At 33.7% G+C, this 25018-nt stretch overlaps 19 non-coding genes across 19 annotated transcripts; 10 read left to right on the top strand and 9 right to left on the bottom strand.

The window, feature by feature from the left end:
• The first annotated feature begins 1010 nt into the window (after positions 1 to 1010).
• TRNAQ-CUG (transfer RNA glutamine (anticodon CUG)) lies at positions 1011 to 1082 on the top strand. Its single transcript has one exon. It is a non-coding gene; the product is annotated as a tRNA-Gln (tRNA).
• An 825-nt stretch (positions 1083 to 1907) lies between these two features.
• On the bottom strand, positions 1908 to 1979 carry TRNAQ-UUG (transfer RNA glutamine (anticodon UUG)). Its single transcript has one exon. It is a non-coding gene; the product is annotated as a tRNA-Gln (tRNA).
• A 1547-nt stretch (positions 1980 to 3526) lies between these two features.
• TRNAQ-CUG (transfer RNA glutamine (anticodon CUG)) lies at positions 3527 to 3598 on the top strand. Its single transcript has one exon. It is a non-coding gene; the product is annotated as a tRNA-Gln (tRNA).
• A 2445-nt stretch (positions 3599 to 6043) lies between these two features.
• On the top strand, positions 6044 to 6115 carry TRNAQ-CUG (transfer RNA glutamine (anticodon CUG)). Its single transcript has one exon. It is a non-coding gene; the product is annotated as a tRNA-Gln (tRNA).
• Positions 6116 to 6940: 825 nt separating this feature from the next.
• TRNAQ-UUG (transfer RNA glutamine (anticodon UUG)) lies at positions 6941 to 7012 on the bottom strand. Its single transcript has one exon. It is a non-coding gene; the product is annotated as a tRNA-Gln (tRNA).
• A 1547-nt stretch (positions 7013 to 8559) lies between these two features.
• TRNAQ-CUG (transfer RNA glutamine (anticodon CUG)) lies at positions 8560 to 8631 on the top strand. The gene has a single exon. It is a non-coding gene; the product is annotated as a tRNA-Gln (tRNA).
• Positions 8632 to 9456: 825 nt separating this feature from the next.
• TRNAQ-UUG (transfer RNA glutamine (anticodon UUG)) lies at positions 9457 to 9528 on the bottom strand. Its single transcript has one exon. It is a non-coding gene; the product is annotated as a tRNA-Gln (tRNA).
• Positions 9529 to 11076: 1548 nt separating this feature from the next.
• Positions 11077 to 11148, top strand: TRNAQ-CUG (transfer RNA glutamine (anticodon CUG)). Its single transcript has one exon. It is a non-coding gene; the product is annotated as a tRNA-Gln (tRNA).
• Positions 11149 to 11973: 825 nt separating this feature from the next.
• On the bottom strand, positions 11974 to 12045 carry TRNAQ-UUG (transfer RNA glutamine (anticodon UUG)). Its single transcript has one exon. It is a non-coding gene; the product is annotated as a tRNA-Gln (tRNA).
• Positions 12046 to 13592: 1547 nt separating this feature from the next.
• TRNAQ-CUG (transfer RNA glutamine (anticodon CUG)) lies at positions 13593 to 13664 on the top strand. The gene has a single exon. It is a non-coding gene; the product is annotated as a tRNA-Gln (tRNA).
• An 825-nt stretch (positions 13665 to 14489) lies between these two features.
• Positions 14490 to 14561, bottom strand: TRNAQ-UUG (transfer RNA glutamine (anticodon UUG)). The gene has a single exon. It is a non-coding gene; the product is annotated as a tRNA-Gln (tRNA).
• A 1548-nt stretch (positions 14562 to 16109) lies between these two features.
• TRNAQ-CUG (transfer RNA glutamine (anticodon CUG)) lies at positions 16110 to 16181 on the top strand. Its single transcript has one exon. It is a non-coding gene; the product is annotated as a tRNA-Gln (tRNA).
• Positions 16182 to 17006: 825 nt separating this feature from the next.
• On the bottom strand, positions 17007 to 17078 carry TRNAQ-UUG (transfer RNA glutamine (anticodon UUG)). The gene has a single exon. It is a non-coding gene; the product is annotated as a tRNA-Gln (tRNA).
• Positions 17079 to 18625: 1547 nt separating this feature from the next.
• On the top strand, positions 18626 to 18697 carry TRNAQ-CUG (transfer RNA glutamine (anticodon CUG)). Its single transcript has one exon. It is a non-coding gene; the product is annotated as a tRNA-Gln (tRNA).
• An 825-nt stretch (positions 18698 to 19522) lies between these two features.
• Positions 19523 to 19594, bottom strand: TRNAQ-UUG (transfer RNA glutamine (anticodon UUG)). Its single transcript has one exon. It is a non-coding gene; the product is annotated as a tRNA-Gln (tRNA).
• A 1548-nt stretch (positions 19595 to 21142) lies between these two features.
• On the top strand, positions 21143 to 21214 carry TRNAQ-CUG (transfer RNA glutamine (anticodon CUG)). The gene has a single exon. It is a non-coding gene; the product is annotated as a tRNA-Gln (tRNA).
• Positions 21215 to 22039: 825 nt separating this feature from the next.
• TRNAQ-UUG (transfer RNA glutamine (anticodon UUG)) lies at positions 22040 to 22111 on the bottom strand. The gene has a single exon. It is a non-coding gene; the product is annotated as a tRNA-Gln (tRNA).
• A 1548-nt stretch (positions 22112 to 23659) lies between these two features.
• On the top strand, positions 23660 to 23731 carry TRNAQ-CUG (transfer RNA glutamine (anticodon CUG)). Its single transcript has one exon. It is a non-coding gene; the product is annotated as a tRNA-Gln (tRNA).
• Positions 23732 to 24556: 825 nt separating this feature from the next.
• On the bottom strand, positions 24557 to 24628 carry TRNAQ-UUG (transfer RNA glutamine (anticodon UUG)). Its single transcript has one exon. It is a non-coding gene; the product is annotated as a tRNA-Gln (tRNA).
• Positions 24629 to 25018: the final 390 nt, after the last annotated feature.

Here is a 25018-nt window from a genome sequence, read left to right as displayed (position 1 = left end):
GAGGTGAAAATCATGAACAGTTGTTGCCTCTCAGCATTTGAAACATGAGTTTCTACTTCTTTCTCTTTTATATGTCCTGAAATTGAGATAGTCACTTTTTACTCATTATTGATCCAACAATACAGTTGATGTATACAAAGCATATTATATGATTTGTGAATAAAGTTCAAAAATGAGAATTTGATCAGTACCTGTCATGCCTCCGACCAAAAGCTTACATTTTACGATTGGAGATCAACTGTTGTAAATCAGCATGAAAAACATTTTCTTTTCACGATTTCCATACTAATATAAAACAACATTTTTACTAGCTGAATGAGATCATCATTTGGGTTCCTCTATGTTTGATTGAAGAAAACTTCTCATTCAAAATGTGCTATTTTCGCCTTATCAATAGCGGGAAAGCTTAAAAAAGTGAGGCTGTGAATCACCCGTCTGAAATGCGTTTGAGAAAATCAGGATATGATTTTATAATGGCTAACTACTTTGTGAAGAAATTTGATGTCAAAGTATTGTAAAGTTTGTATTGATGTAAGTTGTTCAAGCTGATGGACATTTTGAAAGCATTCAATAATTGACTCTTTCAACCTACTGGTGTTGGATTTGAGCTATCAATGAACAAAGATGAAGAAATGGAAAAGATCAAGAGTAATAAAAAAAGTCCCTCCAAGGTTTCAAATCGGATCATTGGATGCAAAGTCCAAATTGCCAACCATTGCTCTATCGAGCCACCCTTGCAGGAGACAGAGACATTGCTTCAGTAGTCTGGAAATGTAGACTGTTTTATTATGCTACAGGCAAAGATGAACATTGTGATATAACTTTTATATTCAGATAAACATTTGAATATTTAACACTTTTATAGAGAATATAGCTGAAAAGAATCAAATCACATTAAATCTCTATCCACTATGACCATTCAAATGAGATATCTTTTTATCAATATAAGAGAAGGACATCACTGATGCGCTCTCTTTTGTCTCAATGGAAAAGGCACTCTTGTGTGAGAGGGTTCCATGGTGTAATGGGTAGCACTCTGGACTCTGAATCCAGCGATCCGAGTTCAAATCTCGGTGGGACCTACTACAATTATGAGATTCACTGTTTAACTCATTTTTTAGAATTTGGTCTAGAAAAAACCTAATATCAATGTTTTATACTGATGCGTATGAACGCATAAGTATGTATAGATGCATACATAGCTTTATCCATCTAGATAGCTGTTAGACAATATGAACATATCAATTATTCATAAACATAAATATTGAAGCTGAACCTAGAAACTGTTCTTTCACATCCACATTGTAAACATGAGTTTATTTTCCTTTCTCATCTATATGGCCAGTAATGAGATAGTTCATTTTTGCTGATTTCTTAGCTGACAACATGCTGGACTTACACAGTGCATTTCATTGTGAATTTCTTTAAAAGTGAATTTCAGATTCACACCTTTGACATGTCTTTCAAAAGATTCAACTTTATTGGTTGTGGATTTACTGTTGAAAATCAGTGTGTAAAATCTTTGTACGTCTGAATTTCAAGATTATTATTCAAACTGCACATCTTCGGTCCCCGTAATACAAAGTTTGACTCCTCAAGTTTTGTTTTAATGAATGCTTTGCAATTAAAAAGTTCCTTGTTCCCCTTATCAATAACAGTAAGATTTTAAAAAGTAATGTCGTGCATCAAGCCCCTGTGATGAGTTTGAGAAACCAGACTGAGTTTGTAAAATCTCTCATTATTTTGAGCCATTTAGTTTCCAGGTATTGTAAAAATTCTATTATTTGCTCACATCTAGTAAACTTTTAGAGTATAATCAATAAATTAATTTTTCACCCTACCGGTATTAGATATGTGATATTAATGAATACACTTGAAAGAAAATGATTTGGTCAAGAGTCATAAAATGGTCCCACCGAGATTTGAACTCGGATCATTGGATTCAAAGTCCAAAGTGCTAACCATTACACCATGGAACCTCCCATGTGAAAGGAGTGCAAACTGCTGCAGCAATGTGGAAATGTCAAAGTTTTTAATATTCTACTGTCAAAGAGAAACTGAATTGGATTGCTTTCCTATTCTGGTAAACTTTTGCATATTGAACTATGTTGGGGAAGGATGTTGCCCAAAAGACTCAAATAACGTTATAACTCTGTTGAACAGTGGTTTTTATGTGAGATAATATTTTTCAATGAAAGATAAGTTGCCCCCTGAGGCAAATCTCTTCTGCAAAATGGAAAGCTCACCCTGGTACGGGAGGGTGGATGGTGTCGTGGTTAGCACTCTGGACTCTGAAAACAGGGATCTGAGTACAAATTTCAGTGGGACTTATCTGAACATTACAATTTTCTTTTCCATTCAGTTCTTAGAAGTTTTATTTGGAACAATATCACATTTACTTATAAACATGTAAAAATCAACCTGTACATATGTATCTCTGTATATATAGCTATATGTCTCTGTATATTTATAGGAACATATAAACATATAGATTATAAAAATAAATATAATTAGTGGAGGTGAAAATCATGAACAGTTGTTGCCTCTCAGCATTTGAAACATGAGTTTCTACTTCTTTCTCTTTTATATGTCCTGAAATTGAGATAGTCACTTTTTACTCATTATTGATCCAACAATACAGTTGATGTATACAAAGCATATCATATGATTTGTGAATAAAGTTCAAAAATGAGAATTTGATCAGTACCTGTCATGCCTCCGACCAAAAGCTTATATTTTACGATTGGAGATCAACTGTTGTAAATCAGCATGAAAAACATTTTCTTTTCACGATTTCCATACTAATATAAAACAACATTTTTACTAGCTGAATGAGATCATCATTTAGGTTCCTCTATGTTTGATTGAAGAAAACTTCTCATTCAAAATGTGCTATTTTCGCCTTATCAATAGCGGGAAAGCTTAAAAAAGTGAGGCTGTGAATCACCCGTCTGAAATGCGTTTGAGAAAATCAGGATATGATTTTATAATGGCTAACTACTTTGTGAAGAAATTTGATGTCAAAGTATTGTAAAGTTTGTATTGATGTAAGTTGTTCAAGCTGATGGACATTTTGAAAGCATTCAATAATTGACTCTTTCAACCTACTGGTGTTGGATTTGAGCTATCAATGAACAAAGATGAAGAAATGGAAAAGCTCAAGAGTAATAAAAAAAGTCCCTCCAAGGTTTCAAATCGGATCATTGGATGCAAAGTCCAAATTGCCAACCATTGCTCTATCGAGCCACCCATGCAGGAGACAGAGACATTGCTTCAGTAGTCTGGAAATGTAGACTGTTTTATTATGCTACAGGCAAAGATGAACATTGTGATATAACTTTTATATTCAGATAAACATTTGAATATTTAACACTTTTATAGAGAATATAGCTGAAAAGAATCAAATCACATTAAATCTCTATCCACTATGACCATTCAAATGAGATATCTTTTTATCAATATAAGAGAAGGACATCACTGATGCGCTCTCTTTTGTCTCAATGGAAAAGGCACTCTTGTGTGAGAGGGTTCCATGGTGTAATGGTTAGCACTCTGGACTCTGAATCCAGCGATCCGAGTTCAAATCTCGGTGGGACCTACTACAATTATGAGATTCACTGTTTAACTCATTTTTTAGAATTTGGTCTAGAAAAAACCTAATATCAATGTTTTATACTGATGCGTATGAACGCATAAGTATGTATAGATGCATACATAGCTTTATCCATCTAGATAGCTGCTAGACAATATGAACTTATCAATTATTCATAAACATAAATATTGAAGCTGAACCTAGAAACTGTTCTTTCACATCCACATTGTAAACATGAGTTTATTTTCCTTTCTCATCTATATGGCCAGTAATGAGATAGTTCATTTTTGCTGATTTCTTAGCTGACAACATGCTGGACTTACACAGTGCATTTCATTGTGAATTTCTTTGAAAGTGAATTTCAGATTCACACCTTTGACATGTCTTTCAAAAGATTCAACTTTATTGGTTGTGGATTTACTGTTGAAAATCAGTGTGTAAAATCTTTGTACGTCTGAATTTCAAGATTATTATTCAAACTGCACATCTTCGGTCCCCGTAATACAAAGTTTGACTCCTCAAGTTTTGTTTTAATGAATGCTTTGCAATTAAAAAGTTCCTTGTTCCCCTTATCAATAACAGTAAGATTTTAAAAAGTAATGTCGTGCATCAAGCCCCTGTGATGAGTTTGAGAAACCAGAGTGAGTTTGTAAAATCTCTCATTATTTTGAGCCATTTAGTTTCCAGGTATTGTAAAAATTCTATTATTTGCTCACATCTAGTAAACTTTTAGAGTATAATCAATAAATTAATTTTTCACCCTACCGGTATTAGATATGTGATATTAATGAATACACTTGAAAGAAAATGATTTGGTCAAGAGTCATAAAATGGTCCCACCAAGATTTGAACTCGGATCATTGGATTCAAAGTCCAAAGTGCTAACCATTACACCATGGAACCTCCCATGTGAAAGGAGTGCAAACTGCTGCAGCAATGTGGAAATGTCAAAGTTTTTAACATTCTACTGTCAAAGAGAAACTGAATTGGATTGCTTTCCTATTCTGGTAAACTTTTGCATATTGAACTATGTTGGGGAAGGATGTTGCCCAAAAGACTCAAATAACGTTATAACTCTGTTGAACAGTGGTTTTTATGTGAGATAATATTTTTCAATGAAAGATAAGTTGCCCCCTGAGGCAAATCTCTTCTGTCAAAATGGAAAGCTCACCCTGGTACGGGAGGGTGGATGGTGTCGTGGTTAGCACTCTGGACTCTGAAAACAGGGATCTGAGTACAAATTTCAGTGGGACTTATCTGAACATTACAATTTTCTTTTCCATTCAGTTCTTAGAAGTTTTATTTGGAACAATATCACATTTACTTATAAACATGTAAAAATCAACCTGTACATATGTATCTCTGTATATATAGCTATATGTCTCTGTATATTTATAGGAACATATAAACATATAGATTATAAAAATAAATATAATTAGTGGAGGTGAAAATCATGAACAGTTGTTTCCTCTCAGCATTTGAAACATGAGTTTCTACTTCTTTCTCTTTTATATGTCCTGAAATTGAGATAGTCACTTTTTACTCATTATTGATCCAACAATACAGTTGATGTATACAAAGCATATCATATGATTTGTGAATAAAGTTCAAAAATGAGAATTTGATCAGTACCTGTCATGCCTCCGACCAAAAGCTTACATTTTACGATTGGAGATCAACTGTTGTAAATCAGCATGAAAAACATTTTCTTTTCACGATTTCCATACTAATATAAAACAACATTTTTACTAGCTGAATGAGATCATCATTTGGGTTCCTCTATGTTTGATTGAAGAAAACTTCTCATTCAAAATGTGCTATTTTCGCCTTATCAATAGCGGGAAAGCTTAAAAAAGTGAGGCTGTGAATCACCCGTCTGAAATGCGTTTGAGAAAATCAGGATATGATTTTATAATGGCTAACTACTTTGTGAAGAAATTTGATGTCAAAGTATTGTAAAGTTTGTATTGATGTAAGTTGTTCAAGCTGATGGACATTTTGAAAGCATTCAATAATTGACTCTTTCAACCTACTGGTGTTGGATTTGAGCTATCAATGAACAAAGATGAAGAAATGGAAAAGATCAAGAGTAATAAAAAAAGTCCCTCCAAGGTTTCAAATCGGATCATTGGATGCAAAGTCCAAATTGCCAACCATTGCTCTATCGAGCCACCCTTGCAGGAGACAGAGACATTGCTTCAGTAGTCTGGAAATGTAGACTGTTTTATTATGCTACAGGCAAAGATGAACATTGTGATATAACTTTTATATTCAGATAAACATTTGAATATTTAACACTTTTATAGAGAATATAGCTGAAAAGAATCAAATCACATTAAATCTCTATCCACTATGACCATTCAAATGAGATATCTTTTTATCAATATAAGAGAAGGACATCACTGATGCGCTCTCTTTTGTCTCAATGGAAAAGGCACTCTTGTGTGAGAGGGTTCCATGGTGTAATGGGTAGCACTCTGGACTCTGAATCCAGCGATCCGAGTTCAAATCTCGGTGGGACCTACTACAATTATGAGATTCACTGTTTAACTCATTTTTTAGAATTTGGTCTAGAAAAAACCTAATATCAATGTTTTATACTGATGCGTATGAACGCATAAGTATGTATAGATGCATACATAGCTTTATCCATCTAGATAGCTGTTAGACAATATGAACATATCAATTATTCATAAACATAAATATTGAAGCTGAACCTAGAAACTGTTCTTTCACATCCACATTGTAAACATGAGTTTATTTTCCTTTCTCATCTATATGGCCAGTAATGAGATAGTTCATTTTTGCTGATTTCTTAGCTGACAACATGCTGGACTTACACAGTGCATTTCATTGTGAATTTCTTTAAAAGTGAATTTCAGATTCACACCTTTGACATGTCTTTCAAAAGATTCAACTTTATTGGTTGTGGATTTACTGTTGAAAATCAGTGTGTAAAATCTGTGTACGTCTGAATTTCAAGATTATTATTCAAACTGCACATCTTCGGTCCCCGTAATACAAAGTTTGACTCCTCAAGTTTTGTTTTAATGAATGCTTTGCAATTAAAAAGTTCCTTGTTCCCCTTATCAATAACAGTAAGATTTTAAAAAGTAATGTCGTGCATCAAGCCCCTGGGATGAGTTTGAGAAACCAGACTGAGTTTGTAAAATCTCTCATTATTTTGAGCCATTTAGTTTCCAGGTATTGTAAAAATTCTATTATTTGCTCACATCTAGTAAACTTTTAGAGTATAATCAATAAATTAATTTTTCACCCTACCGGTATTAGATATGTGATATTAATGAATACACTTGAAAGAAAATGATTTGGTCAAGAGTCATAAAATGGTCCCACCGAGATTTGAACTCGGATCATTGGATTCAAAGTCCAAAGTGCTAACCATTACACCATGGAACCTCCCATGTGAAAGGAGTGCAAACTGCTGCAGCAATGTGGAAATGTCAAAGTTTTTAATATTCTACTGTCAAAGAGAAACTGAATTGGATTGCTTTCCTATTCTGGTAAACTTTTGCATATTGAACTATGTTGGGGAAGGATGTTGCCCAAAAGACTCAAATAACGTTATAACTCTGTTGAACAGTGGTTTTTATGTGAGATAATATTTTTCAATGAAAGATAAGTTGCCCCCTGAGGCAAATCTCTTCTGCAAAATGGAAAGCTCACCCTGGTACGGGAGGGTGGATGGTGTCGTGGTTAGCACTCTGGACTCTGAAAACAGGGATCTGAGTACAAATTTCAGTGGGACTTATCTGAACATTACAATTTTCTTTTCCATTCAGTTCTTAGAAGTTTTATTTGGAACAATATCACATTTACTTATAAACATGTAAAAATCAACCTGTACATATGTATCTCTGTATATATAGCTATATGTCTCTGTATATTTATAGGAACATATAAACATATAGATTATAAAAATAAATATAATTAGTGGAGGTGAAAATCATGAACAGTTGTTGCCTCTCAGCATTTGAAACATGAGTTTCTACTTCTTTCTCTTTTATATGTCCTGAAATTGAGATAGTCACTTTTTACTCATTATTGATCCAACAATACAGTTGATGTATACAAAGCATATCATATGATTTGTGAATAAAGTTCAAAAATGAGAATTTGATCAGTACCTGTCATGCCTCCGACCAAAAGCTTACATTTTACGATTGGAGATCAACTGTTGTAAATCAGCATGAAAAACATTTTCTTTTCACGATTTCCATACTAATATAAAACAACATTTTTACTAGCTGAATGAGATCATCATTTGGGTTCCTCTATGTTTGATTGAAGAAAACTTCTCATTCAAAATGTGCTATTTTCGCCTTATCAATAGCGGGAAAGCTTAAAAAAGTGAGGCTGTGAATCACCCGTCTGAAATGCGTTTGAGAAAATCAGGATATGATTTTATAATGGCTAACTACTTTGTGAAGAAATTTGATGTCAAAGTATTGTAAAGTTTGTATTGATGTAAGTTGTTCAAGCTGATGGACATTTTGAAAGCATTCAATAATTGACTCTTTCAACCTACTGGTGTTGGATTTGAGCTATCAATGAACAAAGATGAAGAAATGGAAAAGATCAAGAGTAATAAAAAAAGTCCCTCCAAGGTTTCAAATCGGATCATTGGATGCAAAGTCCAAATTGCCAACCATTGCTCTATCGAGCCACCCTTGCAGGAGACAGAGACATTGCTTCAGTAGTCTGGAAATGTAGACTGTTTTATTATGCTACAGGCAAAGATGAACATTGTGATATAACTTTTATATTCAGATAAACATTTGAATATTTAACACTTTTATAGAGAATATAGCTGAAAAGAATCAAATCACATTAAATCTCTATCCACTATGACCATTCAAATGAGATATCTTTTTATCAATATAAGAGAAGGACATCACTGATGCGCTCTCTTTTGTCTCAATGGAAAAGGCACTCTTGTGTGAGAGGGTTCCATGGTGTAATGGGTAGCACTCTGGACTCTGAATCCAGCGATCCGAGTTCAAATCTCGGTGGGACCTACTACAATTATGAGATTCACTGTTTAACTCATTTTTTAGAATTTGGTCTAGAAAAAACCTAATATCAATGTTTTATACTGATGCGTATGAACGCATAAGTATGTATAGATGCATACATAGCTTTATCCATCTAGATAGCTGTTAGACAATATGAACATATCAATTATTCATAAACATAAATATTGAAGCTGAACCTAGAAACTGTTCTTTCACATCCACATTGTAAACATGAGTTTATTTTCCTTTCTCATCTATATGGCCAGTAATGAGATAGTTCATTTTTGCTGATTTCTTAGCTGACAACATGCTGGACTTACACAGTGCATTTCATTGTGAATTTCTTTAAAAGTGAATTTCAGATTCACACCTTTGACATGTCTTTCAAAAGATTCAACTTTATTGGTTGTGGATTTACTGTTGAAAATCAGTGTGTAAAATCTTTGTACGTCTGAATTTCAAGATTATTATTCAAACTGCACATCTTCGGTCCCCGTAATACAAAGTTTGACTCCTCAAGTTTTGTTTTAATGAATGCTTTGCAATTAAAAAGTTCCTTGTTCCCCTTATCAATAACAGTAAGATTTTAAAAAGTAATGTCGTGCATCAAGCCCCTGGGATGAGTTTGAGAAACCAGACTGAGTTTGTAAAATCTCTCATTATTTTGAGCCATTTAGTTTCCAGGTATTGTAAAAATTCTATTATTTGCTCACATCTAGTAAACTTTTAGAGTATAATCAATAAATTAATTTTTCACCCTACCGGTATTAGATATGTGATATTAATGAATACACTTGAAAGAAAATGATTTGGTCAAGAGTCATAAAATGGTCCCACCGAGATTTGAACTCGGATCATTGGATTCAAAGTCCAAAGTGCTAACCATTACACCATGGAACCTCCCATGTGAAAGGAGTGCAAACTGCTGCAGCAATGTGGAAATGTCAAAGTTTTTAACATTCTACTGTCAAAGAGAAACTGAATTGGATTGCTTTCCTATTCTGGTAAACTTTTGCATATTGAACTATGTTGGGGAAGGATGTTGCCCAAAAGACTCAAATAACGTTATAACTCTGTTGAACAGTGGTTTTTATGTGAGATAATATTTTTCAATGAAAGATAAGTTGCCCCCTGAGGCAAATCTCTTCTGTCAAAATGGAAAGCTCACCCTGGTACGGGAGGGTGGATGGTGTCGTGGTTAGCACTCTGGACTCTGAAAACAGGGATCTGAGTACAAATTTCAGTGGGACTTATCTGAACATTACAATTTTCTTTTCCATTCAGTTCTTAGAAGTTTTATTTGGAACAATATCACATTTACTTATAAACATGTAAAAATGAACCTGTACATATGTATCTCTGTATATATAGCTATATGTCTCTGTATATTTATAGGAACATATAAACATATAGATTATAAAAATAAATATAATTAGTGGAGGTGAAAATCATGAACAGTTGTTGCCTCTCAGCATTTGAAACATGAGTTTCTACTTATTTCTCTTTTATATGTCCTGAAATTGAGATAGTCACTTTTTACTCATTATTGATCCAACAATACAGTTGATGTATACAAAGCATATCATATGATTTGTGAATAAAGTTCAAAAATGAGAATTTGATCAGTACCTGTCATGCCTCCGACCAAAAGCTTACATTTTACGATTGGAGATCAACTGTTGTAAATCAGCATGAAAAACATTTTCTTTTCACGATTTCCATACTAATATAAAACAACATTTTTACTAGCTGAATGAGATCATCATTTGGGTTCCTCTATGTTTGATTGAAGAAAACTTCTCATTCAAAATGTGCTATTTTCGCCTTATCAATAGCGGGAAAGCTTAAAAAAGTGAGGCTGTGAATCACCCGTCTGAAATGCGTTTGAGAAAATCAGGATATGATTTTATAATGGCTAACTACTTTGTGAAGAAATTTGATGTCAAAGTATTGTAAAGTTTGTATTGATGTAAGTTGTTCAAGCTGATGGACATTTTGAAAGCATTCAATAATTGACTCTTTCAACCTACTGGTGTTGGATTTGAGCTATCAATGAACAAAGATGAAGAAATGGAAAAGATCAAGAGTAATAAAAAAAGTCCCTCCAAGGTTTCAAATCGGATCATTGGATGCAAAGTCCAAATTGCCAACCATTGCTCTATCGAGCCACCCTTGCAGGAGACAGAGACATTGCTTCAGTAGTCTGGAAATGTAGACTGTTTTATTATGCTACAGGCAAAGATGAACATTGTGATATAACTTTTATATTCAGATAAACATTTGAATATTTAACACTTTTATAGAGAATATAGCTGAAAAGAATCAAATCACATTAAATCTCTATCCACTATGACCATTCAAATGAGATATCTTTTTATCAATATAAGAGAAGGACATCACTGATGCGCTCTCTTTTGTCTCAATGGAAAAGGCACTCTTGTGTGAGAGGGTTCCATGGTGTAATGGGTAGCACTCTGGACTCTGAATCCAGCGATCCGAGTTCAAATCTCGGTGGGACCTACTACAATTATGAGATTCACTGTTTAACTCATTTTTTAGAATTTGGTCTAGAAAAAACCTAATATCAATGTTTTATACTGATGCGTATGAACGCATAAGTATGTATAGATGCATACATAGCTTTATCCATCTAGATAGCTGTTAGACAATATGAACATATCAATTATTCATAAACATAAATATTGAAGCTGAACCTAGAAACTGTTCTTTCACATCCACATTGTAAACATGAGTTTATTTTCCTTTCTCATCTATATGGCCAGTAATGAGATAGTTCATTTTTGCTGATTTCTTAGCTGACAACATGCTGGACTTACACAGTGCATTTCATTGTGAATTTCTTTAAAAGTGAATTTCAGATTCACACCTTTGACATGTCTTTCAAAAGATTCAACTTTATTGGTTGTGGATTTACTGTTGAAAATCAGTGTGTAAAATCTTTGTACGTCTGAATTTCAAGATTATTATTCAAACTGCACATCTTCGGTCCCCGTAATACAAAGTTTGACTCCTCAAGTTTTGTTTTAATGAATGCTTTGCAATTAAAAAGTTCCTTGTTCCCCTTATCAATAACAGTAAGATTTTAAAAAGTAATGTCGTGCATCAAGCCCCTGGGATGAGTTTGAGAAACCAGACTGAGTTTGTAAAATCTCTCATTATTTTGAGCCATTTAGTTTCCAGGTATTGTAAAAATTCTATTATTTGCTCACATCTAGTAAACTTTTAGAGTATAATCAATAAATTAATTTTTCACCCTACCGGTATTAGATATGTGATATTAATGAATACACTTGAAAGAAAATGATTTGGTCAAGAGTCATAAAATGGTCCCACCGAGATTTGAACTCGGATCATTGGATTCAAAGTCCAAAGTGCTAACCATTACACCATGGAACCTCCCATGTGAAAGGAGTGCAAACTGCTGCAGCAATGTGGAAATGTCAAAGTTTTTAATATTCTACTGTCAAAGAGAAACTGAATTGGATTGCTTTCCTATTCTGGTAAACTTTTGCATATTGAACTATGTTGGGGAAGGATGTTGCCCAAAAGACTCAAATAACGTTATAACTCTGTTGAACAGTGGTTTTTATGTGAGATAATATTTTTCAATGAAAGATAAGTTGCCCCCTGAGGCAAATCTCTTCTGCAAAATGGAAAGCTCACCCTGGTACGGGAGGGTGGATGGTGTCGTGGTTAGCACTCTGGACTCTGAAAACAGGGATCTGAGTACAAATTTCAGTGGGACTTATCTGAACATTACAATTTTCTTTTCCATTCAGTTCTTAGAAGTTTTATTTGGAACAATATCACATTTACTTATAAACATGTAAAAATCAACCTGTACATATGTATCTCTGTATATATAGCTATATGTCTCTGTATATTTATAGGAACATATAAACATATAGATTATAAAAATAAATATAATTAGTGGAGGTGAAAATCATGAACAGTTGTTGCCTCTCAGCATTTGAAACATGAGTTTCTACTTCTTTCTCTTTTATATGTCCTGAAATTGAGATAGTCACTTTTTACTCATTATTGATCCAACAATACAGTTGATGTATACAAAGCATATCATATGATTTGTGAATAAAGTTCAAAAATGAGAATTTGATCAGTACCTGTCATGCCTCCGACCAAAAGCTTATATTTTACGATTGGAGATCAACTGTTGTAAATCAGCATGAAAAACATTTTCTTTTCACGATTTCCATACTAATATAAAACAACATTTTTACTAGCTGAATGAGATCATCATTTGGGTTCCTCTATGTTTGATTGAAGAAAACTTCTCATTCAAAATGTGCTATTTTCGCCTTATCAATAGCGGGAAAGCTTAAAAAAGTGAGGCTGTGAATCACCCGTCTGAAATGCGTTTGAGAAAATCAGGATATGATTTTATAATGGCTAACTACTTTGTGAAGAAATTTGATGTCAAAGTATTGTAAAGTTTGTATTGATGTAAGTTGTTCAAGCTGATGGACATTTTGAAAGCATTCAATAATTGACTCTTTCAACCTACTGGTGTTGGATTTGAGCTATCAATGAACAAAGATGAAGAAATGGAAAAGATCAAGAGTAATAAAAAAAGTCCCTCCAAGGTTTCAAATCGGATCATTGGATGCAAAGTCCAAATTGCCAACCATTGCTCTATCGAGCCACCCTTGCAGGAGACAGAGACATTGCTTCAGTAGTCTGGAAATGTAGACTGTTTTATTATGCTACAGGCAAAGATGAACATTGTGATATAACTTTTATATTCAGATAAACATTTGAATATTTAACACTTTTATAGAGAATATAGCTGAAAAGAATCAAATCACATTAAATCTCTATCCACTATGACCATTCAAATGAGATATCTTTTTATCAATATAAGAGAAGGACATCACTGATGCGCTCTCTTTTGTCTCAATGGAAAAGGCACTCTTGTGTGAGAGGGTTCCATGGTGTAATGGGTAGCACTCTGGACTCTGAATCCAGCGATCCGAGTTCAAATCTCGGTGGGACCTACTACAATTATGAGATTCACTGTTTAACTCATTTTTTAGAATTTGGTCTAGAAAAAACCTAATATCAATGTTTTATACTGATGCGTATGAACGCATAAGTATGTATAGATGCATACATAGCTTTATCCATCTAGATAGCTGTTAGACAATATGAACATATCAATTATTCATAAACATAAATATTGAAGCTGAACCTAGAAACTGTTCTTTCACATCCACATTGTAAACATGAGTTTATTTTCCTTTCTCATCTATATGGCCAGTAATGAGATAGTTCATTTTTGCTGATTTCTTAGCTGACAACATGCTGGACTTACACAGTGCATTTCATTGTGAATTTCTTTAAAAGTGAATTTCAGATTCACACCTTTGACATGTCTTTCAAAAGATTCAACTTTATTGGTTGTGGATTTACTGTTGAAAATCAGTGTGTAAAATCTTTGTACGTCTGAATTTCAAGATTATTATTCAAACTGCACATCTTCGGTCCCCGTAATACAAAGTTTGACTCCTCAAGTTTTGTTTTAATGAATGCTTTGCAATTAAAAAGTTCCTTGTTCCCCTTATCAATAACAGTAAGATTTTAAAAAGTAATGTCGTGCATCAAGCCCCTGGGATGAGTTTGAGAAACCAGACTGAGTTTGTAAAATCTCTCATTATTTTGAGCCATTTAGTTTCCAGGTATTGTAAAAATTCTATTATTTGCTCACATCTAGTAAACTTTTAGAGTATAATCAATAAATTAATTTTTCACCCTACCGGTATTAGATATGTGATATTAATGAATACACTTGAAAGAAAATGATTTGGTCAAGAGTCATAAAATGGTCCCACCGAGATTTGAACTCGGATCATTGGATTCAAAGTCCAAAGTGCTAACCATTACACCATGGAACCTCCCATGTGAAAGGAGTGCAAACTGCTGCAGCAATGTGGAAATGTCAAAGTTTTTAACATTCTACTGTCAAAGAGAAACTGAATTGGATTGCTTTCCTATTCTGGTAAACTTTTGCATATTGAACTATGTTGGGGAAGGATGTTGCCCAAAAGACTCAAATAACGTTATAACTCTGTTGAACAGTGGTTTTTATGTGAGATAATATTTTTCAATGAAAGATAAGTTGCCCCCTGAGGCAAATCTCTTCTGTCAAAATGGAAAGCTCACCCTGGTACGGGAGGGTGGATGGTGTCGTGGTTAGCACTCTGGACTCTGAAAACAGGGATCTGAGTACAAATTTCAGTGGGACTTATCTGAACATTACAATTTTCTTTTCCATTCAGTTCTTAGAAGTTTTATTTGGAACAATATCACATTTACTTATAAACATGTAAAAATGAACCTGTACATATGTATCTCTGTATATATAGCTATATGTCTCTGTATATTTATAGGAACATATAAACATATAGATTATAAAAATAAATATAATTAGTGGAGGTGAAAATCATGAACAGTTGTTGCCTCTCAGCATTTGAAACATGAGTTTCTACTTCTTTCTCTTTTATATGTCCTGAAATTGAGATAGTCACTTTTTACTCATTATTGATCCAACAATACAGTTGATGTATACAAAGCATATCATATGATTTGTGAATAAAGTTCAAAAATGAGAATTTGATCAGTACCTGTCATGCCTCCGACCAAAAGCTTATATTTTACGATTGGAGATCAACTGTTGTAAATCAGCATGAAAAACATTTTCTTTTCACGATTTCCATACTAATATAAAACAACATTTTTACTAGCTGAATGAGATCATCATTTGGGTTCCTCTATGTTTGATTGAAGAAAACTTCTCATTCAAAATGTGCTATTTTCGCCTTATCAATAGCGGGAAAGCTTAAAAAAGTGAGGCTGTGAATCACCCGTCTGAAATGCGTTTGAGAAAATCAGGATATGATTTTATAATGGCTAACTACTTTGTGAAGAAATTTGATGTCAAAGTATTGTAAAGTTTGTATTGATGTAAGTTGTTCAAGCTGATGGACATTTTGAAAGCATTCAATAATTGACTCTTTCAACCTACTGGTGTTGGATTTGAGCTATCAATGAACAAAGATGAAGAAATGGAAAAGCTCAAGAGTAATAAAAAAAGTCCCTCCAAGGTTTCAAATCGGATCATTGGATGCAAAGTCCAAATTGCCAACCATTGCTCTATCGATCCACCCATGCAGGAGACAGAGACATTGCTTCAGTAGTCTGGAAATGTAGACTGTTTTATTATGCTACAGGCAAAGATGAACATTGTGATATAACTTTTATATTCAGATAAACATTTGAATATTTAACACTTTTATAGAGAATATAGCTGAAAAGAATCAAATCACATTAAATCTCTATCCACTATGACCATTCAAATGAGATATCTTTTTATCAATATAAGAGAAGGACATCACTGATGCGCTCTCTTTTGTCTCAATGGAAAAGGCACTCTTGTGTGAGAGGGTTCCATGGTGTAATGGTTAGCACTCTGGACTCTGAATCCAGCGATCCGAGTTCAAATCTCGGTGGGACCTACTACAATTATGAGATTCACTGTTTAACTCATTTTTTAGAATTTGGTCTAGAAAAAACCTAATATCAATGTTTTATACTGATGCGTATGAACGCATAAGTATGTATAGATGCATACATAGCTTTATCCATCTAGATAGCTGTTAGACAATATGAACATATCAATTATTCATAAACATAAATATTGATGCTGAACCTAGAAACTGTTCTTTCACATCCACATTGTAAACATGAGTTTATTTTCCTTTCTCATCTATATGGCCAGTAATGAGATAGTTCATTTTTGCTGATTTCTTAGCTGACAACATGCTGGACTTACACAGTGCATTTCATTGTGAATTTCTTTGAAAGTGAATTTCAGATTCACACCTTTGACATGTCTTTCAAAAGATTCAACTTTATTGGTTGTGGATTTACTGTTGAAAATCAGTGTGTAAAATCTTTGTACGTCTGAATTTCAAGATTATTATTCAAACTGCACATCTTCGGTCCCCGTAATACAAAGTTTGACTCCTCAAGTTTTGTTTTAATGAATGCTTTGCAATTAAAAAGTTCCTTGTTCCCCTTATCAATAACAGTAAGATTTTAAAAAGTAATGTCGTGCATCAAGCCCCTGTGATGAGTTTGAGAAACCAGAGTGAGTTTGTAAAATCTCTCATTATTTTGAGCCATTTAGTTTCCAGGTATTGTAAAAATTCTATTATTTGCTCACATCTAGTAAACTTTTAGAGTATAATCAATAAATTAATGTTTCACCCTACCGGTATTAGATATGTGATATTAATGAATACACTTGAAAGAAAATGATTTGGTCAAGAGTCATAAAATGGTCCCACCGAGATTTGAACTCGGATCATTGGATTCAAAGTCCAAAGTGCTAACCATTACACCATGGAACCTCCCATGTGAAAGGAGTGCAAACTGCTGCAGCAATGTGGAAATGTCAAAGTTTTTAACATTCTACTGTCAAAGAGAAACTGAATTGGATTGCTTTCCTATTCTGGTAAACTTTTGCATATTGAACTATGTTGGGGAAGGATGTTGCCCAAAAGACTCAAATAACGTTATAACTCTGTTGAACAGTGGTTTTTATGTGAGATAATATTTTTCAATGAAAGATAAGTTGCCCCCTGAGGCAAATCTCTTCTGCAAAATGGAAAGCTCACCCTGGTACGGGAGGGTGGATGGTGTCGTGGTTAGCACTCTGGACTCTGAAAACAGGGATCTGAGTACAAATTTCAGTGGGACTTATCTGAACATTACAATTTTCTTTTCCATTCAGTTCTTAGAAGTTTTATTTGGAACAATATCACATTTACTTATAAACATGTAAAAATCAACCTGTACATATGTATCTCTGTATATATAGCTATATGTCTCTGTATATTTATAGGAACATATAAACATATAGATTATAAAAATAAATATAATTAGTGGAGGTGAAAATCATGAACAGTTGTTGCCTCTCAGCATTTGAAACATGAGTTTCTACTTCTTTCTCTTTTATATGTCCTGAAATTGAGATAGTCACTTTTTACTCATTATTGATCCAACAATACAGTTGATGTATACAAAGCATATCATATGATTTGTGAATAAAGTTCAAAAATGAGAATTTGATCAGTACCTGTCATGCCTCCGACCAAAAGCTTATATTTTACGATTGGAGATCAACTGTTGTAAATCAGCATGAAAAACATTTTCTTTTCACGATTTCCATACTAATATAAAACAACATTTTTACTAGCTGAATGAGATCATCATTTGGGTTCCTCTATGTTTGATTGAAGAAAACTTCTCATTCAAAATGTGCTATTTTCGCCTTATCAATAGCGGGAAAGCTTAAAAAAGTGAGGCTGTGAATCACCCGTCTGAAATGCGTTTGAGAAAATCAGGATATGATTTTATAATGGCTAACTACTTTGTGAAGAAATTTGATGTCAAAGTATTGTAAAGTTTGTATTGATGTAAGTTGTTCAAGCTGATGGACATTTTGAAAGCATTCAATAATTGACTCTTTCAACCTACTGGTGTTGGATTTGAGCTATCAATGAACAAAGATGAAGAAATGGAAAAGATCAAGAGTAATAAAAAAAGTCCCTCCAAGGTTTCAAATCGGATCATTGGATGCAAAGTCCAAATTGCCAACCATTGCTCTATCGAGCCACCCTTGCAGGAGACAGAGACATTGCTTCAGTAGTCTGGAAATGTAGACTGTTTTATTATGCTACAGGCAAAGATGAACATTGTGATATAACTTTTATATTCAGATAAACATTTGAATATTTAACACTTTTATAGAGAATATAGCTGAAAAGAATCAAATCACATTAAATCTCTATCCACTATGACCATTCAAATGAGATATCTTTTTATCAATATAAGAGAAGGACATCACTGATGCGCTCTCTTTTGTCTCAATGGAAAAGGCACTCTTGTGTGAGAGGGTTCCATGGTGTAATGGGTAGCACTCTGGACTCTGAATCCAGCGATCCGAGTTCAAATCTCGGTGGGACCTACTACAATTATGAGATTCACTGTTTAACTCATTTTTTAGAATTTGGTCTAGAAAAAACCTAATATCAATGTTTTATACTGATGCGTATGAACGCATAAGTATGTATAGATGCATACATAGCTTTATCCATCTAGATAGCTGTTAGACAATATGAACATATCAATTATTCATAAACATAAATATTGAAGCTGAACCTAGAAACTGTTCTTTCACATCCACATTGTAAACATGAGTTTATTTTCCTTTCTCATCTATATGGCCAGTAATGAGATAGTTCATTTTTGCTGATTTCTTAGCTGACAACATGCTGGACTTACACAGTGCATTTCATTGTGAATTTCTTTAAAAGTGAATTTCAGATTCACACCTTTGACATGTCTTTCAAAAGATTCAACTTTATTGGTTGTGGATTTACTGTTGAAAATCAGTGTGTAAAATCTTTGTACGTCTGAATTTCAAGATTATTATTCAAACTGCACATCTTCGGTCCCCGTAATACAAAGTTTGACTCCTCAAGTTTTGTTTTAATGAATGCTTTGCAATTAAAAAGTTCCTTGTTCCCCTTATCAATAACAGTAAGATTTTAAAAAGTAATGTCGTGCATCAAGCCCCTGGGATGAGTTTGAGAAACCAGACTGAGTTTGTAAAATCTCTCATTATTTTGAGCCATTTAGTTTCCAGGTATTGTAAAAATTCTATTATTTGCTCACATCTAGTAAACTTTTAGAGTATAATCAATAAATTAATTTTTCACCCTACCGGTATTAGATATGTGATATTAATGAATACACTTGAAAGAAAATGATTTGGTCAAGAGTCATAAAATGGTCCCACCGAGATTTGAACTCGGATCATTGGATTCAAAGTCCAAAGTGCTAACCATTACACCATGGAACCTCCCATGTGAAAGGAGTGCAAACTGCTGCAGCAATGTGGAAATGTCAAAGTTTTTAACATTCTACTGTCAAAGAGAAACTGAATTGGATTGCTTTCCTATTCTGGTAAACTTTTGCATATTGAACTATGTTGGGGAAGGATGTTGCCCAAAAGACTCAAATAACGTTATAACTCTGTTGAACAGTGGTTTTTATGTGAGATAATATTTTTCAATGAAAGATAAGTTGCCCCCTGAGGCAAATCTCTTCTGTCAAAATGGAAAGCTCACCCTGGTACGGGAGGGTGGATGGTGTCGTGGTTAGCACTCTGGACTCTGAAAACAGGGATCTGAGTACAAATTTCAGTGGGACTTATCTGAACATTACAATTTTCTTTTCCATTCAGTTCTTAGAAGTTTTATTTGGAACAATATCACATTTACTTATAAACATGTAAAAATGAACCTGTACATATGTATCTCTGTATATATAGCTATATGTCTCTGTATATTTATAGGAACATATAAACATATAGATTATAAAAATAAATATAATTAGTGGAGGTGAAAATCATGAACAGTTGTTGCCTCTCAGCATTTGAAACATGAGTTTCTACTTCTTTCTCTTTTATATGTCCTGAAATTGAGATAGTCACTTTTTACTCATTATTGATCCAACAATACAGTTGATGTATACAAAGCATATCATATGATTTGTGAATAAAGTTCAAAAATGAGAATTTGATCAGTACCTGTCATGCCTCCGACCAAAAGCTTATATTTTACGATTGGAGATCAACTGTTGTAAATCAGCATGAAAAACATTTTCTTTTCACGATTTCCATACTAATATAAAACAACATTTTTACTAGCTGAATGAGATCATCATTTGGGTTCCTCTATGTTTGATTGAAGAAAACTTCTCATTCAAAATGTGCTATTTTCGCCTTATCAATAGCGGGAAAGCTTAAAAAAGTGAGGCTGTGAATCACCCGTCTGAAATGCGTTTGAGAAAATCAGGATATGATTTTATAATGGCTAACTACTTTGTGAAGAAATTTGATGTCAAAGTATTGTAAAGTTTGTATTGATGTAAGTTGTTCAAGCTGATGGACATTTTGAAAGCATTCAATAATTGACTCTTTCAACCTACTGGTGTTGGATTTGAGCTATCAATGAACAAAGATGAAGAAATGGAAAAGATCAAGAGTAATAAAAAAAGTCCCTCCAAGGTTTCAAATCGGATCATTGGATGCAAAGTCCAAATTGCCAACCATTGCTCTATCGAGCCACCCTTGCAGGAGACAGAGACATTGCTTCAGTAGTCTGGAAATGTAGACTGTTTTATTATGCTACAGGCAAAGATGAACATTGTGATATAACTTTTATATTCAGATAAACATTTGAATATTTAACACTTTTATAGAGAATATAGCTGAAAAGAATCAAATCACATTAAATCTCTATCCACTATGACCATTCAAATGAGATATCTTTTTATCAATATAAGAGAAGGACATCACTGATGAGCTCTCTTTTGTCTCAATGGAAAAGGCACTCTTGTGTGAGAGGGTTCCATGGTGTAATGGGTAGCACTCTGGACTCTGAATCCAGCGATCCGAGTTCAAATCTCGGTGGGACCTACTACAATTATGAGATTCACTGTTTAACTCATTTTTTAGAATTTGGTCTAGAAAAAACCTAATATCAATGTTTTATACTGATGCGTATGAACGCATAAGTATGTATAGATGCATACATAGCTTTATCCATCTAGATAGCTGTTAGACAATATGAACATATCAATTATTCATAAACATAAATATTGAAGCTGAACCTAGAAACTGTTCTTTCACATCCACATTGTAAACATGAGTTTATTTTCCTTTCTCATCTATATGGCCAGTAATGAGATAGTTCATTTTTGCTGATTTCTTAGCTGACAACATGCTGGACTTACACAGTGCATTTCATTGTGAATTTCTTTAAAAGTGAATTTCAGATTCACACCTTTGACATGTCTTTCAAAAGATTCAACTTTATTGGTTGTGGATTTACTGTTGAAAATCAGTGTGTAAAATCTTTGTACGTCTGAATTTCAAGATTATTATTCAAACTGCACATCTTCGGTCCCCGTAATACAAAGTTTGACTCCTCAAGTTTTGTTTTAATGAATGCTTTGCAATTAAAAAGTTCCTTGTTCCCCTTATCAATAACAGTAAGATTTTAAAAAGTAATGTCGTGCATCAAGCCCCTGGGATGAGTTTGAGAAACCAGACTGAGTTTGTAAAATCTCTCATTATTTTGAGCCATTTAGTTTCCAGGTATTGTAAAAATTCTATTATTTGCTCACATCTAGTAAACTTTTAGAGTATAATCAATAAATTAATTTTTCACCCTACCGGTATTAGATATGTGATATTAATGAATACACTTGAAAGAAAATGATTTGGTCAAGAGTCATAAAATGGTCCCACCGAGATTTGAACTCGGATCATTGGATTCAAAGTCCAAAGTGCTAACCATTACACCATGGAACCTCCCATGTGAAAGGAGTGCAAACTGCTGCAGCAATGTGGAAATGTCAAAGTTTTTAACATTCTACTGTCAAAGAGAAACTGAATTGGATTGCTTTCCTATTCTGGTAAACTTTTGCATATTGAACTATGTTGGGGAAGGATGTTGCCCAAAAGACTCAAATAACGTTATAACTCTGTTGAACAGTGGTTTTTATGTGAGATAATATTTTTCAATGAAAGATAAGTTGCCCCCTGAGGCAAATCTCTTCTGTCAAAATGGAAAGCTCACCCTGGTACGGGAGGGTGGATGGTGTCGTGGTTAGCACTCTGGACTCTGAAAACAGGGATCTGAGTACAAATTTCAGTGGGACTTATCTGAACATTACAATTTTCTTTTCCATTCAGTTCTTAGAAGTTTTATTTGGAACAATATCACATTTACTTATAAACATGTAAAAATGAACCTGTACATATGTATCTCTGTATATATAGCTATATGTCTCTGTATATTTATAGGAACATATAAACATATAGATTATAAAAATAAATATAATTAGTGGAGGTGAAAATCATGAACAGTTGTTGCCTCTCAGCATTTGAAACATGAGTTTCTACTTCTTTCTCTTTTATATGTCCTGAAATTGAGATAGTCACTTTTTACTCATTATTGATCCAACAATACAGTTGATGTATACAAAGCATATCATATGATTTGTGAATAAAGTTCAAAAATGAGAATTTGATCAGTACCTGTCATGCCTCCGACCAAAAGCTTATATTTTACGATTGGAGATCAACTGTTGTAAATCAGCATGAAAAACATTTTCTTTTCACGATTTCCATACTAATATAAAACAACATTTTTACTAGCTGAATGAGATCATCATTTGGGTTCCTCTATGTTTGATTGAAGAAAACTTCTAATTCAAAATGTGCTATTTTCGCCTTATCAATAGCGGGAAAGCTTAAAAAAGTGAGGCTGTGAATCACCCGTCTGAAATGCGTTTGAGAAAATCAGGATATGATTTTATAATGGCTAACTACTTTGTGAAGAAATTTGATGTCAAAGTATTGTAAAGTTTGTATTGATGTAAGTTGTTCAAGCTGATGGACATTTTGAAAGCATTCAATAATTGACTCTTTCAACCTACTGGTGTTGGATTTGAGCTATCAATGAACAAAGATAAAGAAATGGAAAAGCTCAAGAGTAATAAAAAAAGTCCCTCCAAGGTTTCAAATCGGATCATTGGATGCAAAGTCCAAATTGCCAACCATTGCTCTATCGAGCCACCCATGCAGGAGACAGAGACATTGCTTCAGTAGTCTGGAAATGTAGACTGTTTTATTATGCTACAGGCAAAGATGAACATTGTGATATAACTTTTATATTCAGATAAACATTTGAAGATTTAACACTTTTATAGAGAATATAGCTGAAAAGAATCAAATCACATTAAATCTCTATCCACTATGACCATTCAAATGAGATATCTTTTTATCAATATAAGAGAAGGACATCACTGATGCGCTCTCTTTTGTCTCAATGGAAAAGGCACTCTTGTGTGAGAGGGTTCCATGGTGTAATGGTTAGCACTCTGGACTCTGAATCCAGCGATCCGAGTTCAAATCTCGGTGGGACCTACTACAATTATGAGATTCACTGTTTAACTCATTTTTTAGAATTTGGTCTAGAAAAAACCTAATATCAATGTTTTATACTGATGCGTATGAACGCATAAGTATGTATAGATGCATACATAGCTTTATCCATCTAGATAGCTGCTAGACAATATGAACATATCAATTATTCATAAACATAAATATTGAAGCTGAACCTAGAAACTGTTCTTTCACATCCACATTGTAAACATGAGTTTATTTTCCTTTCTCATCTATATGGCCAGTAATGAGATAGTTCATTTTTGCTGATTTCTTAGCTGACAACATGCTGGACTTACACAGTGCATTTCATTGTGAATTTCTTTGAAATTGAATTTCAGATTCACACCTTTGACATGTCTTTCAAAAGATTCAACTTTATTGGTTGTGGATTTACTGTTGAAAATCAGTGTGTAAAATCTTTGTACGTCTGAATTTCAAGATTATTATTCAAACTGCACATCTTCGGTCCCCGTAATACAAAGTTTGACTCCTCAAGTTTTGTTTTAATGAATGCTTTGCAATTAAAAAGTTCCTTGTTCCCCTTATCAATAACAGTAAGATTTTAAAAAGTAATGTCGTGCATCAAGCCCCTGTGATGAGTTTGAGAGACCAGAGTGAGTTTGTAAAATCTCTCATTATTTTGAGCCATTTAGTTTCCAGGTATTGTAAAAATTCTATTATTTGCTCACATCTAGTAAACTTTTAGAGTATAATCAATAAATTAATTTTTCACCCTACCGGTATTAGATATGTGATATTAATGAATACACTTGAAAGAAAATGATTTGGTCAAGAGTCATAAAATGGTCCCACCGAGATTTGAACTCGGATCATTGGATTCAAAGTCCAAAGTGCTAACCATTACACCATGGAACCTCCCATGTGAAAGGAGTGCAAACTGCTGCAGCAATGTGGAAATGTCAAAGTTTTTAACATTCTACTGTCAAAGAGAAACTGAATTGGATTGCTTTCCTATTCTGGTAAACTTTTGCATATTGAACTATGTTGGGGAAGGATGTTGCCCAAAAGACTCAAATAACGTTATAACTCTGTTGAACAGTGGTTTTTATGTGAGATAATATTTTTCAATGAAAGATAAGTTGCCCCCTGAGGCAAATCTCTTCTGTCAAAATGGAAAGCTCACCCTGGTACGGGAGGGTGGATGGTGTCGTGGTTAGCACTCTGGACTCTGAAAACAGGGATCTGAGTACAAATTTCAGTGGGACTTATCTGAACATTACAATTTTCTTTTCCATTCAGTTCTTA

Source organism: Triturus cristatus, chromosome 5_2 (genome assembly GCF_964204655.1).
Source record: "Triturus cristatus chromosome 5_2, aTriCri1.1, whole genome shotgun sequence".
In the NCBI taxonomy this organism is placed as follows: domain Eukaryota; kingdom Metazoa; phylum Chordata; class Amphibia; order Caudata; family Salamandridae; genus Triturus; species Triturus cristatus.
The sequence above is the reverse complement of the archived record's forward strand: the minus strand, read 5'-3'. Positions and strand labels throughout refer to the sequence as shown.